Genomic DNA, 10,186 nt, shown 5'->3' with positions numbered 1-10,186 from the left:
GCTCTGACAGGTCTGTCCCAGGTATCATAAACCTCCACTCCTGACCCATACCTGGTTCTACTACCTCCAGTTCTACCCTTGGCTATGACCATAAGCAGTTTCTGGAAGTGAAGGAATACATGACAAAAAACAAAGCAGGAGGCCACTTGAGTAAGCCAAAACAGCAACAAAATCCACTTCAAAACACAGAATTCACTCAAGCAGGAATCTGCCTTAGAACCAGAGACAAAGAAAAAGGCAAGAGAGAAAAACTAACCAAATTACTCAAATACTTCTAAAACCCTTACCTCCAGTTAAACAAATGACTGAAGGTTTGAAGTCCAAATTTTAAACAGCAGCATTATTGTCTGCAGGAGCCATCAATAACCAGTGCTACTAATGAAACATGCCTCACTAAAACAATTCTTTACCATTTTTAATTTAACAATGATTTAACCGTTGCTAGACTATTTTTTAAGATGACGTCCCAGCAACTTTTTCAAGTTTCTCCTTTCCCCATGCATTTCAACAGGCAGTGAATTAGTTCTTCATCATGTGTTCCGGCCTCCTGCTGGCATGCATAATTAAAATTAAGCAAACAACAATTCCACTTGGTGTTAAGATCCTGTCAAATTCTTTGATGAAGCTGAGTCTGGTTTCTCCAGAAGCCAGTTGAAAGTTCTGCAACAAAAACTTGGGGTTGCTCAACTTGATGCTGGTCATTCATTCAGTAGATGGCACTCTTCCCTTTGAGCCCAAATTACACACGTGCCAAGAAGCATGTTCTATGACATTCAGGTGTGATACAAAGCAGGGATTCTCTCTTCAAAGCTCCTAACTGGCCGTCACAATCTCTCCAGAAACTCATTCATCAAAAGTTGATGGTCCAATCAGACACTTTTAAAGAGCCCAGGGAAATTCAGATTACAAAACATCAAACACAATATTAATAAAATCACCTAACAAGTGATTACCAAGTAATCAGCTTCTCAGAGCCTTTTCTATACTTTTTTATTCAGGCATAAAATGTTCCTTCCCTAATACAGAGGTAACGGCCTTTCAGTGGTTACAGATCAAATCTTGTCTATCAAATCTCATTAAGGTATTCAAGACAGCACAGTGTTTGGAAAACTGTGATTGTGTCATTATCAACATTCACTAAGACTAATGAAAGATGTATTACTTTCATATTACTTTCAACATTTTTGGTTTAAAAAATTCATATAATTTTTGATACCCACTTAAAAACAAGCAAACATCCTAATACAAAATTACTGTACATCTAATTTTCCAAAAAACAAATACATATTTCTGATTCATTAATCTGTCTTTTACTTTAATACATATCAGTTCCCAATTATTAATGATAAGTAAGGTTTCCCACACTTCTGCTTCAGACTTTTTTTTTTTTAATTAAAAAGCATACAGTTGCGAACAGAAACAGAAGGAAATTCTTTTTAGTGTAACCTCCAGATGAAAGCCAAACGTTTCAGCAATCATCTTAAAAATTCCACCTTTTCTAGTTGAGCTAAAACTCAGTCCTGGAAAAAAAAAAAAAAGAAGTCAAAGGAGAAAGGCAAGGTAAAAGTAACATGGTTTTAAAATTTTTAAAAGGAAAAAAAAAAGCACTGAGAGTGGGGATAAGAAATAGGGAAAACATATCAATTTCATCCTTCCCCCTGTCCACTTTCACCCTATGCATCTAAGCTCATTCACAGCTCCACTTGAGCTCTGACCATCATCACCCTTCCCTAAACACTTCCTCAGATAATAAAAGGCTGACCTTACAGAATCTTTTCCTTATGTACTAATAAGACAAAGGAGATTAGAAGTAACAATGCAGCTAACAGTTGCTGGCTCTAATTTCTGAAGGATTAAAAAAGGGATCCCCGGGGAGGCCTTGATCCCAAAATATACTTCTTTAGATGTACCAAATAAGCCTAATTACCTTCTCCATGAGAATACTGAGGAAACCTATCTCTTTGCCGTGGCATGGAGTCATTCCAGCGGATCAAAAGATGACAGGACAAGAATATTGTATGGAAAAGAGAAAGGAAATGCTGTTTTCGCACAGGATGAGCTGAGCCATTGTGGAAGAACTTCACAGAAACACTGCTGACAGTGACAAATTAAAGGCACAGACTAAGTCCCCAAGATACTGATAAAACTCAGCACTGCTCCAACCTGACTGCTTTCTACATTGTTGAAATTCCAGTTCCCCTAGCAAACAACCAATAGCCCTGGGAGCTGAATTAAACAGGCTCCTGAACTCACACCTGCACTGTCCTTTCCTCTTCCATCCGAAGTAAGCACTTCTTTGGTGGGGGATAGGGGAGTGAAAAATTACAAGAACAAATTCAAAGAGGTATGAGAATTAGCAAAAGGAATAAAGCAAGAATTCCATGTATGTTACTTAGAGTTAAGTTTTTATATTACTTCCCTTAATGAACATTGTGAGCATTAAATTTTGAAAGTTGTTTTAATAACATATACAGTGTGCTTCTTGAAACACTGGTTTTAAGAATGTAAGTTGTTATTACTGCCCTTAAGTTTCCAAAAAGTGTTTCACCCCCTGGTTGGCTGGTTGTGGGAAGTTTTTTATCTTATGGAGGTCAGTATGTCTACAGCAGAAAAAGTGAGCTTCATAACCCAATCTTCAAACTCTAGTCTAGTTTGAGTCAGTAGCAGTCTTAAATGCTAGTTAATGTACTGCTATATACCAATATCCTCAGATCCAGTTTCAGGCAATTTAAAACAAGAGGTTTCAAAGTTCATTTTATATCAGGGAGTCTTAACATTTCCAATTAAGCTTTAACTAAAACCAACTTTTAAAACAAGTAATTGTAAAGTATATACAGTGGTGAGACAGATCAGCCTGACATTAGGTAAAATCAACTTAGATCTCACCTCATAAAGATATAATTATATGTCAAAGACTAAACACACTGGAGAAGGAAATGGCAACCCACTCCAGTCTTCCTGCCTGGAGAATCCCATGGACAACGGAGCCTGGTGGGCTGCAGTCCATAGGGTCGCACAGAGTTGGACACGACTGAAGCGACTTAGCAAACATATTTTATAATAATAATTCAGCGCTGGCATAGTTAAAAACCAGTCTATACAATCTTCCTAGGAAGGAAATTTACAAAAACAAAAAGCCTTTAAACATCAAGCATGAATTTCATCCATTTTTATACTTTTTGGAGGTCATGCAACTAGTTTTTAAGTTATGCTAGACAATTATGAAAGCCACATTTATTCTTTAAGGTTTCTAGGATACTCTTTTTTAAATTGTTCCTTCAGTGTAGTAAGTCATGTCCTAGAAACCTGAAAGCTACTTTTCAAAGATACTCAACAAGAAAATAATTTAAAGAAAACAAAAGACTCTGATTCTCATTATCTATGCTGTCGTCTAAGACTTTACAGTAAGTTAAACGGTACTTTAATGTTCAAGTATGTTTTCAATTGTGTAATTAACTTACTTTTGAGCTTGATTTTGTGATTAGTCCACATATAAGAGATCAACATTAAAATACACATGAAACAAAAAACCCACACACGTCTTTTTCTCTAATACTTTAACACTTTCAGTTAATTTCAGTTAAAACTGTTCTATGCATGCAGTTAATATTCAAATAATCACTACATGAATGCCAGGTGAATCATTTTGTAATTAACCTGAAAGGAAGAGCATCCTCCAAGTAGTATGGTTACACATGTGTGTCCATAACTAGCTACTGCTAGAAAAAAAAAAAAAAAAAAACACTAATCAAATTCATCTAACATATTAGACATAAGGGATATACAAGGGATAACAAACTTTTTCTTTCAAGCCACAGTCAATGAAACACTGCTAACTTGTATGATTTAGAGAGGATTCTTAACATACACAACCCACTGCAGTAAAAATTTGAGACTGTCTTGGCTTTTGGCCAAAAGAATTTAGTCACTAGCAAGACCTGAAATATCTCATAACAATCTCATCTAGAAATACTAGGGCACATACCCCAAGATCAAATGATTAAGCATTAACAGAGACATGAAATAAAGTATTAGGGCACCCATTTTGAATCTCAGTGACTAGCCACAGTCTATGACAGCTCAATTAATTTCAAATAGTTTGTTTATGTTTAAAAGAAAGTACTCTTGATTAAACATTTAAATGTTTTCTATTCAAATTCTATATGTTTAATATTTCCAAAGGAATCTGAAACAGCACTGAATTTTAATATCAGAAAAATGAGTGTTTATTTAGTGTGAGGAACATATTAGTAGCCTGTGTCTTCAATATAGTTTGAGCTTTCTTAATTCAACAGATGCTGTTTTTATTTTTATTTTTTGAATGCTGTTTTTAAACACTGCTCCCTAATATTACCTTTCACTAAATTGCCAACAAAGGACATATTTAATCTCTACAATAGTAATCCTAAACATTACTTCAAAACAGCTACTAATTTAGGTTATAATTAACTGGCTTGACCTATCAACGACACTAGTGAAGCAGCTACACAGAGGTCCTTGAGGAATGGGAGTGACAAAGTAAAAGCCACTTACAGCTAATTGTAAAGGGTAACTCAGGTGGAATTTTGAACAAACTGAAGTTAATATTCACCTCAGGCTGATGCAGTGTTGATAATCAGAAGATCAAGCCTACTGACTTAGTGCAGAACTAGAATCAACAAAGAGCCTGTTGGACCAGATGAGGCCCTACACATCTGGCAAGCTTAAAGAACAACAAAAAAAGACTTGAATCTTCAGTAATTAAAAAGATAACATAGTACAGCCCACATTCTAGCATTCAAGCTACACATATGTCACGTGAAAAGAGAATCCTCTTCCAAAGTCAAAACGTGATTCTACTTAATGCAGATTGATTATCGCCCTTCAGATTTAAACACATCTTGGTGATATTAACACAGGAGGGTGTTGCTAAACAAGGCATACGCACAGTTGGAGTCTTGGAGAGCCTGTGAAGATACTTCATTCATTTGCAGGTATTACCCCAAGTTTAATAGCAGTAGGGGTTACTGGTTATGTGGACTCACTTTCAAATCAGGCTCTGGGTTCAGAACCAGCCAGTCTGTGCCTAGGAGCTATACAAAATACTTAAACCTTTATGTCTGTTTACGCATTGGGTTGTTATGAGGATTAAACATATAAAAGTCTGTGCCTGGCACAGAGGTAGAACAAATAATATTGGCTGTTACAAGTATTTGCTGAGTCTTCACTTGCTGGGACGAATGATATAACCACCTTCAAAAAAAGTAACCTTATAGTGATGCATATAAACACATAAAACACTGAGTACCAAACTGTATTCTAAGCACTTTATATATAAGAACTCATAAGGTTCTGAGAGTATCATTCCCAGCATTTTACAAACCCAATTTGTTCCGAGTTGGGTTTTTATGATTTTTATATGATTTCTTTCTCGAATAGAAATAAAATTTCTTGTACTCTGATGACATACGTAAGTGTTGCCCAGTACTGCTAACCAACTACTTTGAGATGGCAGAGATTAAATAGCTAACAACCTGCATAGGCTTAAGTGTAATAAAAACACTCAGGCACAAGAGACCTACTTCAGGAGCGCTCATAACTTCAGAGGTTGGGCCCTACTCTGCATTTAGGTTTCAGGATTGTGTGTAGGAGGTGGGCTGATGCTTTGTTCTCTTAGTCTCAAAAGACATTCTGGTTTGACAAAGACCACATCCACACTTTAAACACCACTGAGCAGAACCCGCATTCACACCGGTGTAACATTATTGAAAAGGGGCTTAGAAATAGCAAAGTGTGCAGTATCATTTTCTCATTCATTTTCAGAATGTAAAACATACTGTGAAAATACAATCTTTCTATCATGCAAAATAGTTCCTAGATGTCTTATGACCACCTGTGTCATATGTCTACCAACAAACATTTCCTTATAACGTATATGTAAAAAAGCTGCAACTTATTGAATTCCTCATAACCATCTCAAGAGTTCAAATTATGTTTAACATTCAAAATAGACATATCCATTTTTTTCTTTAAAAGCAACTATTGCCAACATTTTTCAGTCAATTTAGAGTTTTAAGAGCAGAGACTGAACTCTTCGGAAAGAGTAACACTTAAATATAGCAAAAGGGGCCTTTTTCCCCCCTGGTCTTCCCTTTGCAAAGGTAATCTGCTCAATTTAAGCAGAGGAAAATGAGTTACAGTGCAATTACAATGCAATGGAGACTTTTAGATATACAAACTTTATACATATGCTCCAAAAGTAACTTAACCCTATAAATGAATGGGTCCCATATCTTAATTACCTTTTTTCTTCTTTAACAAAATAGTCAAGCATCTTATTTAAAAACGACAAATTACGATATTCTTATTTTACTCCCTTTAATAATCTAATTAGAAGTCCTCCAAAGCCCAAAGTAGGATGTACCCAGCATGGTGCTGATGCACTCCATTCCAAGAAAAGCAAACATTTCATACTGCTAAATCTAAAGTGTCATAACATAAAAAAGTTCATGCACCTTTAAAATGTAGCTGATTCCTACCCCCCAAATCTTATCAACTCCCTCACCAAACTTGCATACAAATCCCCACTCAAAGCCTCTTGGTTGATTTAAATTCCATTTCTCTCCACACCACTCCAGCAGGTCAATTACAACAGCACATGTGCCAAAGAAATTAAGAGGTTTTACTCACGCTCCCATTTTAAACGGGCACCTACTTGCAATTAAATCTCTCCAACAAGAAAAGTTTACCTGAGGCCACGCTTGCTATTTTACTAGAGGCCTAGCTTATTCTACCTGTCTCTGTGGTCTTGCCTCAGCTATGATGGCATACCTCCAAACAGCCTGGACTCCCCTAAACACCAGCTAACCCGACCTGTAGCCAACTCTTGCCTGTCACCCCGGGCAGGAAGCACAACCTAACATGTATACATTTGTAGGGGTGGGGTGGGTGGGTGTGTCGGGGGGATGGGGACACAGATTACGGTAGAAAGGTTTGGTTGAATACTCTCAACTTGGTAACAGAAGTTTTTTTTAACGAGGAAAACAAACCAACACTTCCTCCCTTACCTCCACCTTTTTCCAAGCGCGGGAACTTCCCAACCCTCCTGGAGCGCACCTTCAGAGCTTAAGGTCCCTCGGATCCCGAAGCCTCGGCCAGTTCTTGGTTTTTAGAACTCCCCGTCCTCTGGGAGAAATCAGAGGACGCCCGAAAGACTCGGGCCCACCCCGCGGCGCCCCGAGATCCTCCCCTGCAGGTCCACCTTCCTCGCCCGAGGCTCCCGTTCCAGTCCCGGAGGGAGAAGGGTTCACCTGAGGCCGCAGGGGCAGCCAATAGGAAAGTCCCCTCGGCCCAGCAAGTCGCCGCAATCCAACCCCCGCGCGACCCCCTTGGAAGGGTCCCCGCAGCCCAGCCCGCGCGGGCGCCTGCCGTCCCCGCCGCGAGAAGCGGCGGAAAGGCCGCGCCTTCTCTCCCCTCAGGATTACCTCGCAGCGCGCAGCCGGCTTTGTGCTCACCTCCCTCCTTCTCCGCGGCCGCCGGGACTGCAGCGGCCGCGCGATCCTCCACCACCGCCTCTTAAGCGCCGCACGGCTCCAGAGGGGAGGGCAGAAGGGGAGGGGGCGTGAGGAGGGAGGGACCTGGGCGCCGAGCCCTGAGAGGCAGGAAGCGGCGACACCTGGGTCGCGATGCTTCTAGCTTTCGCTCTCCGTTTTTAAAAAATACAATATAAACCCCTCTCTTTGCCCTCCCGCCCCGCGCCCCCGCGACCGTTACCGGCAGGCAGCTCACGCTCTGGCGGGACTGGCCGAGAGCCCCTCGAGCGTCCCCTGGCCCCGCCCCAAGGCTCCGCCCTTAGGCCCCCAGGCGCCTCTGGCTCCACCCCCACAAGCCAGCCCCTCGCGGCCCCCGAACGCCCCTGGTCCCACCCCTCGGGTCCCCGAGCGTCCTGGCCCCGCCCCTCGGAATCACAGGATGTTCCTGACCCCGCCTCCTCAAGGCCCCGCCCCCAACGCGGCCCCTCGGGCCCCTCCAGAGACTTGGTACCGCCCCCTACGGCCCCCTCCTCTCCCGCCCGCACCCAGTCTCTAAAGCCGCGGCCGCGGGGCCCTACAGGCCTGGCCTGTGGGAGGGCCTGGTGCGGGGCAGCTGTCTGGCATCTCTTCAGCGTCCTCCTCCAGCTCTACAGCTTCAATCCGTTGCGTGCCTTGCGGGAGGGTCGGAGGAGTAAAAGACCCCGACAGAATCTCGACTCCAAGGGATAGGAGGGGCGCCTTGGAAATGCAGCCCGCCCAAACCTGAGCGAGGCCCCCACCTCCCGCCGCCGCCGGCCACGCTCCTGACGCTGAGCCACAGCTTTCAGAGTCAACCTCGGCCGCCTACACTGGCTGCTGGGTCTTCAGCGGGAGGCCACTGCTAAGGTTCAACCTCCGGACGCCCCTCACAGGAGGGGCTGGGTGTTCTCAGCATAGTTGCCTGTGGGGGCGCCTCTTTCCCCTACTCACCTCCACAGAGGGGCAGGGGCTCTCTCTATCAGCTCCACTTGCACGCCTCAAGGGTCTTCACCGAGAATTTGGCCCCTGGCCTTGAGACTTTATGAGAGCTCATCTCTTGGAGTGAAAAGTCAAGGCACTGCCAGCCTTGAAAATTAATTCGGGGCCGGGTAAACTTTGCAGGGATGTGGATCCATCCACAGGTGACACTGCCCCCCCACCTCCGCCCAGACAAGACCTACCCTAGAAACAGACCTCCCAGCAACGCACACCTTCCTCTACCACCCACGACTTGCACACCCCTCCCGCATCCGTGTACTGCACGGACACAAATCCACTCCCAAGCCCACCCTCTGAGCGGCATTCTGGTTATTCATGGTCTCTTGGGTCAACCCCACCCTAACACACAACAACAAACTTCATTCCCCACCCTTATCTCCCTTCGTTTCCAAGGCATTGGCGACAGTCCACTTCATTTCCTTCCTCCTCTGCAGACTCTTCTCTTCCCCCTCAAATACTTCGTGCCATCCCCCTCATCTTCATCCCCTCCCTCTTCCCTAAAAATGTGCTAATTAAAATGTAGTTTCCTCTTCCCACATATGAAGTGTGGAAAATGAATCTTGTCTTGGCACAAACTGTGATTCATTTATCCTCGCTTTCTCTCTCCACTGGACCAAAGCTATAGAAATTTTAGTCTACCACCATCTCCCATATGCTCAAAATCTAACCATGCCTCATGGTTTTTAAATACCCCTAAAGGATGGTGGGGAAGGCTTCCTGGCTTTGGGGAGAAAATGTTTAGAAAATGCTTGGCCTGTCATTTTATTTGGCATTTTAAAATATCTGCAGTATTTGAGAGAGATATTGGGAGTGGCTGGATGTTTTCTTGCATTTAGAAAGCAAAAAATGAAAAAAAAAAAAAAAAGCTTGGCACGCATCAAGGTTAGCCGGTTTATGAATAGCCCCCCAAAAGTGCGTTAGGGGTACATACCAGACAATAGTCTCCACTGCACAGGACGTTTGCCTGTCACAGATCTAGACCTCCCCCCCCGCCCCCAAAGGAAGACAAATTAACATAATCCATTTTAAGCATGTCTGATGAGCAATCCTTCCCGTGATCACTCCATTTCCCACAGTTTCTGGACAAAATGGATAAAAGATTTGCTTACCCGCTTAAGATGCAAGGCTTTCTTGTGTCCAGGGCAGTAGACGTGTGTGTCTTCTAGGTGGGGATTCTGCAGTGCTGCACAGAAACCCACTGCAGCCTCAGACCGGCGGCTGCGGCGGCTTCTCCCAACGCCGAGTAGTAAAGTGTGTGACTCTGGTAGAGACTCCACGATTACCATTAGGCGCTTGCTTATGAGAGAGGAGGCGGAATCTTTCTTAAAGGAATGGGTAGTGTTTTTCCTCTCCACTATTGCTTCATGAGAGGCTGAAAGGGTGGAAGCAGGGAGTTTTTTTGGACTGAGTATGGCAGTACAGCTGTGGGAGGTCAAGGTTAAAATTAACTGGGTGATAGAGGGACCGATTTAGTGTGAGTCAATGAAATGCTAGAAGCATTGGTTTTAAAGAGCCCTGCTAACTTCAAGCTCTGGGGTCCATGGCAAAAATAAAGTGATGTGCCTTGAAACTGACTAGTACTTTGTGTTAATAATTAATTTTGAATCATCGCTTTAAACTGATAACTCTACAAAGGGAGGTTATTTCATATTTAATAC

General features: G+C 42.8%; 1 protein-coding gene across 8 annotated transcripts in view; it reads right to left on the bottom strand.

The window, feature by feature from the left end:
- ADD3 (adducin 3) overlaps positions 1-9,923 on the bottom strand; it is a 130,928-nt gene extending 121,005 nt beyond the window's left edge. For 3 of the 8 annotated variants that reach the window (XM_043924856.1, XM_043924864.1, XM_043924863.1), the window contains exon 1: positions 9,638-9,923. The gene's annotated coding sequence lies outside the window, so the exon portion shown is untranslated. Of the gene's footprint in view, positions 1-7,046; positions 7,145-7,463; positions 7,804-8,480; positions 8,696-9,637 lie in introns of those variants that run through there. The other 5 variants (XM_043924860.1, XM_043924865.1, XM_043924862.1 and 2 more) reach the window with 5 other exon arrangements.
- Between the last annotated feature and the right edge of the window lie 263 nt (positions 9,924-10,186).

This window comes from Cervus elaphus, chromosome 15 (assembly GCF_910594005.1).
Source record: "Cervus elaphus chromosome 15, mCerEla1.1, whole genome shotgun sequence".
Classification (NCBI taxonomy): Eukaryota; Metazoa; Chordata; class Mammalia; order Artiodactyla; family Cervidae; genus Cervus; species Cervus elaphus.
Note: the sequence above shows the minus strand (reverse complement) of the source record. Positions and strands in the feature narration are given on the sequence as shown.